The sequence below is a fragment of the Nyctereutes procyonoides genome, unplaced genomic scaffold (assembly GCF_905146905.1).
Source record: "Nyctereutes procyonoides isolate TBG_1078 unplaced genomic scaffold, NYPRO_anot_genome, whole genome shotgun sequence".
In the NCBI taxonomy this organism is placed as follows: Eukaryota; Metazoa; Chordata; class Mammalia; order Carnivora; family Canidae; genus Nyctereutes; species Nyctereutes procyonoides.
This window is the reverse complement of record NW_026575030.1, coordinates 40836305-40841612: the sequence shown is the minus strand read 5'-3', so window position 1 is coordinate 40841612 and position 5308 is coordinate 40836305. Positions and strand designations below refer to the sequence as shown.

The window sequence follows — 5308 nt, the reverse complement described above, 5'->3', positions numbered from 1 at the left end:
TGAAGTATAGAACTGCAATAAATTTCTGTATATTGGTTTTGTATCCTGTCACATTATTGAATTTATTTATTAGTTCTAGCAGTTTTTTTGGTGGAGTCTTATAGGTTTTCCATAGATAGTATCATGTCATCTGCAAATAGTGAAAATTTTGCTTCTTCCTTGCTGATTTAGATGCATTTCATTTCTTTTTGTTGTATAATTGCTGTGCTAGGACTTCTAATACTGTGTTGAATAAAAGTAGTGAGAATGAACATTCTTATCTTATTCTTAACAGTAGAGAAATGTTCTCAGTTTTTCTCCATTTAGGATATTGTAAGCTGTGGGCTTTTCATATACATAGCTTTTATTATGTTGAAGTGTATTCCCTCTAAACTTACTTTGTTCAGAGTTTTTAATCATGAATGGATATTGTACTTTGTCAAATGCTTTTTCTGTATCTATTGAAATGGACATATGGTTTTTATCCTTTCTTTTATTAATGTAATATATCACATTGGTTGATTTGTGCATATTAAACCACCCTTGCAACCCAGGAATAAATCCCACTTGATTGTGGTGAATGACTTTTTAAATATAGTTGGATTAGATTTTGCTAGTATTTTTTGAGGACTTTTGCATCTATGTTCATCAGAGATATTGACTTAGAGTTTTCCTTTTTGTGATGTCTTTATCTGGTTTTGATATCGGGATAATTCTGGCTTCATAGATAAATTTGGAAGCTTTCCTTCCTCTTCTCTTTTTTGGAATAGTTTGAGAAGAATAGGTATTATCTCTTCTTTAAATGTTTGGTAGAATTCACCTGAGAAGCTATCTGGTCCTGGACTTTTGTTTGTTGACAGTTTTTTGATTACTGATTCAATTTCTTTGCCAGTTATTGGTTTGTTCAAATTGTCTATTTCTTCCTGTTTCAGTTTTGGTAATTTATATTTCTAGGAATTTATCCATTTCTTCTAGATTGTCCAATTTTTTGGCAGATAGTCTTTTATATGACTCCCCTATAATCCTGTGTATTTCTGTGATGTTGGTTATTCTTTCTCTCATTTGTGATTTTATTCATCTGGGTCCTTTCTCTTTTCTTTTTGGTAAGTCTGGCTAGAATTTTATCAATTTTATTTTATTTTTTTCAAAAAAACAGCTCCTGGTTTCATTGATCTGTTTATTTAGTTCCTTATCATTTATTTCTCCTCTAATATTTATTATTTTCTTTCTTCTGTTGGCTTTACATCTTGCTTGTTGTTCTTTATCTAGCTCCTTTAGGCCTAAGATTAGTTTGCTTATTAGTGATTGTTCTTGCTTCTTGAGGTAGCCCTGCATAGCCATGTACATCCCTTTTATGACCACCTTTGCTACATCTCAAAGGCTTTGGACCCTTGTGTTTCATTTTCATTTGTTTTCATGTATTTTTAAATTCCTTCTTTGATTTTTCTGGTTGACCCATTTATTCTTTAGTAGGATGTTCTTTAACCTTCATATACCTGGGCTCTTTATAGATTTTTTTTCTTGTGATTTATTTCTAATTTCATAGTATTGGAGTCAGAAATGGTGCATGGTATGATTTCAGTCTTCTTGGATTTCTTGAGGCCTATTTTGTGGCCTAACATGTGATCTGTTTTCTCGAGAATATTCCATGAGAACTTGAATGTGTAGTCTGCTGTTTTAGGTTGGAATATCCTCAGTATTTCTGTTTAGTCTGTCTGGTTCAGTGTGTCATTCAAAGCCATTTTTACTTTGTTGATTTTCTGTTTAGATAATTTGTCCATTGATATAAGTGGGGTGTTAAAGTCCCCTACTATCATTGCATTATTATCAATAGGTTTCTTTATATTTGTTATTGTTTTATGTATTTGGATGCTCCTATGATGGGTGCATAAATATTTACAATTGTTGGGCAGTCCCTGTGGCACAGTGGTTTAGTGCAGCCTGCAGCCTGGGGTGTGATCCTGGAGGCCCGGGATCGAGACCCATGTTGGGCTCCCTGTGTGGAGCCTGCTTCTCCCTCTGCCTGTGTCTCTGCCTCTCTCTCTCTCTCTCTATGTCTCTATGAATAAATAAATAAAAATCTTAAAAAAATAAAGTTTAAAAAAATATTTACAATTGTTCTACCTTCTTGTTGGAATGTCCCCTTTATAATTATATAGTGCCCTTCTTTGTCTCTTGTTACAGACTTTGTTTTAAAGTCTAATTAGTCCTATATAAGTATCGCTACTGCAGCTTTCTTTTGAAATCCATTTGCATGATAAATGTTTCTCCCTCCCATAACTTTCAAATTATAGGTGTCTTTGTGTCTAAAATGAGTCTACTCTAGGAAACATATAGATGGATGTTTTCTTATTCATTCTAAAACCCTTTGTCTTTTGATTGGAGCATTTAGGGGTATTCAAAGCAATTATGGATAGGTATGTATTTATTGCCATTTTATTACTTTTTTGTGGTTGTTTCTGGAGATTTCCTCTGATCCTTTCTTATCTTTTCCTCCTTCGTGTTTTGCTGATTTTCTTAAGTGATATTTGAATTTCCTTCTCTTCATTCTTTGCATGTTTATTAGTGGTTTTTGATATATGGTTACCATTAAGATTATATACAACCTCTACAGGATATAGCAGTCTATATTAAGTTGATAATCATTTAAATTTGAACCCATTATTTTCTCTTCTTAAAACATTTCAAAGACTCATGTTTTGGGTGTATATTACTATATTTTGTTCCTTTTTTATGAGTTCCTTGACTGATATTTTACAGAAATACTCATTTTTTGCTGCTTTTGTGTTCTCTACTTTTATATTATCACTTTTGGCCTCTCCTTTCCACTCAAAGAGTCCCATTTAATATTTCTTTCAGGGCTGGTTTAATGGTCATGAAATCCTTTAGTTTTTGTTTGTCTAGGAAAACAAACAATTCTGAATGATAGCTTTGCTGCATAGAGTATTCTTGGCTGCACGTTTTTCCCATTCAGCACTTTGGATATATCATGACACTCCCTTCTGGCTTAAAAATTTCTGCTGAAAAATCTCCTGCTGATTTTATGGATTTTCCCTTCTAAGTTAATGACTCCTTTTGTCTTGCTGCTTGTAAGATTTTTTTCTTAATCACTATATTTTGCAAATTTAATTGCAGTATGTCTTGGTATGGGCCTGCTTTTGTTGATTTTGATGGTATTTCTCTGTGCCTTCTGGATTTGGATGTCTGTTTCCTTCCCCAGATTAAGGAAGTTTTCAGCTATTCTTTCTTCAAATGAATTTCCTGCCCCCTTTTCTCTCTCTTCTTCTTGGACTCTTATAATAATATGAATGTTATTACATTTGATAAGGTCACTGAGTTTCCTAAATCTCTTCTCATTTAACATAATTCTTCCTCTCTTTGGTTCAGCTTCATTGCTTTCCATTACTTTGCCTTCTAGTTCATTAATTTGTTCCTCTGCTTCTTCTAGCCTGTTTATTGCATTGAGCATGTTTCTAATCTCATTTATTGTATTCCTCATCTCTCTTTTTTAATGGATTGGTTATTTAATTAGGTTCTTTGTAAGAAATTGAGGACACCAGTTTGTGAAGATAAACTCCATTTGTGAGAAAAAACACAGAGCGGAAGAGCCCTGAAGCTGAGGTACAGCTTCATTTTGGGGAACCCTTTGAATCCATAGCTTTATGCTCAACCTTGCAATGCTTTGTAATCTCATACTTCTCTGTGTTGAAGATCTCACCTTCTTGGTGTCTGGATTTATTCAGCTTCTTCTTCCTGAAGTAAAAATAAGTGAGATGTTTTGAGATTTTTCACACTGCTGATATCAGCTTTGGTGCAGGGGGCAATGACAAATTTCTGATGTGTTCCATACAGAGGTTCTAGATTGAGATGCAGAGGTCCAGTCATAAGTAGCAAGCCTCTATTTAGTTGCTTCAGGAAAACCACCCTCCTGACTCTCTGTCACCTAGGGAAGATGATCAAAATGGTCCCAGGAATGATGCTAGCTCATGGTTTTCTCACATGCTGACTGAAAGGGTTTTTTTGTTGTTGTTGTTTTGTTTTGTTTTGTTTTTTGTTTTGCCACAGATCAACTTATCTTCAGTAGGATAATACATAGACATTTGTATAGACAGCTTTTCCAACTTATTATCTTCAGTAGGATAATACATAGACATTTCATGAAATCTAACCCCTCATGCACCACCTTCTTGTCACCACCAACTGATTTTATGACAGTAGCAAGGGCCCTCTCCTTTTTTTCTTTTCGACCTTGGATTTAGCTGCTGAATAGTCCCTTTCATCCCTCTCATGGCCTTTCTGGAATGCATAGCCAATTAGGAATATCTGCCAATTCCTCTAAGACAGGGATTCTGCTGCAGTGGAGCTTCCCCTTCTTTGGTGTTTTAGCCTTGAGGTTACCCTTCTTAACCTTGCCACAACCCTCAGTCTTCTTGGCTTCAGGTTTCTTCTCCTTAATACCTGGCTTCTCAGCTTTTTCACCTGCTATCCTTCATGTGCCCCACCATAAACCCAAATGAGAGAAATGAAGCATCTGTGAGGCCTCTTAGTTAGCCCTGAGTACGTCTGACCCCTGCAGTTGTCCACTTGACACCCTTCTGCCTTGGATAGCAAAGGATTAGGAGTCCTGAAATTGAGTCTGTAGAGAGGTCCCACCATTCTTGCCTTACAAGATGGGAAAGCACACTCTTCATCCCCGGTTGTTTTTTAACTTTTCTATCTCTGCAGTAAGTATCCTCCTTGACGTCTTCTATTCTTTTCTCAAGTTCAATGAGATATCTGGCTGTGGCCTTATCTTCTTCTTTCATTTGGGGTAAATTCTTCTGTCTCTCATTTTGTCTAAGCCTCTGCCTGCTTCTCTGTGTTAGAAAAGCCAGTTATGTCTCCTGTTCCTCAAAGTCATGACCTTATGAAGAAGAGGTGAGGTAGCACCCAGGGCATGACACTTCAGGGAGTGTCTCTAGTGTGTATTACATGCACTTCTGCTATTGCAGTCTGGCTGATTTATCCTTCAGGCCAGTCATCTGCAGAGGTTTCCCTTGCCTACTGTTGTTAGTGTTTTGTCACTGGCCTGAACGTGATGAGCTTTACCTAGGTGTGCTCTGGTCTGCTTGTGAAATGAGACCTGTCCCCAACTTCACTGAAACTGAGGCCCTGAAAACCTTTCTGGTCAGGAGACATGCTGTGGGCAGGGACTCGTGCAGGACTTCTGGGGGAGGAGGCCCACATTGCTGTGACTGAGAAAGGCCATTCCACTGGAGTGCAGGGGGGTGGACTTAATGTAAGCAAGTCAGGTCAGCCAGTATCCACACTGTACTGCTTCTCGCAGGTG

The 5308-nt window shown here is 36.8% G+C and overlaps 1 pseudogene; it reads right to left on the bottom strand.

The window, feature by feature from the left end:
- Positions 1-3503: 3503 nt before the first annotated feature.
- On the bottom strand, positions 3504-4784 carry LOC129503726 (60S ribosomal protein L6-like; annotated as a pseudogene).
- Between the last annotated feature and the right edge of the window lie 524 nt (positions 4785-5308).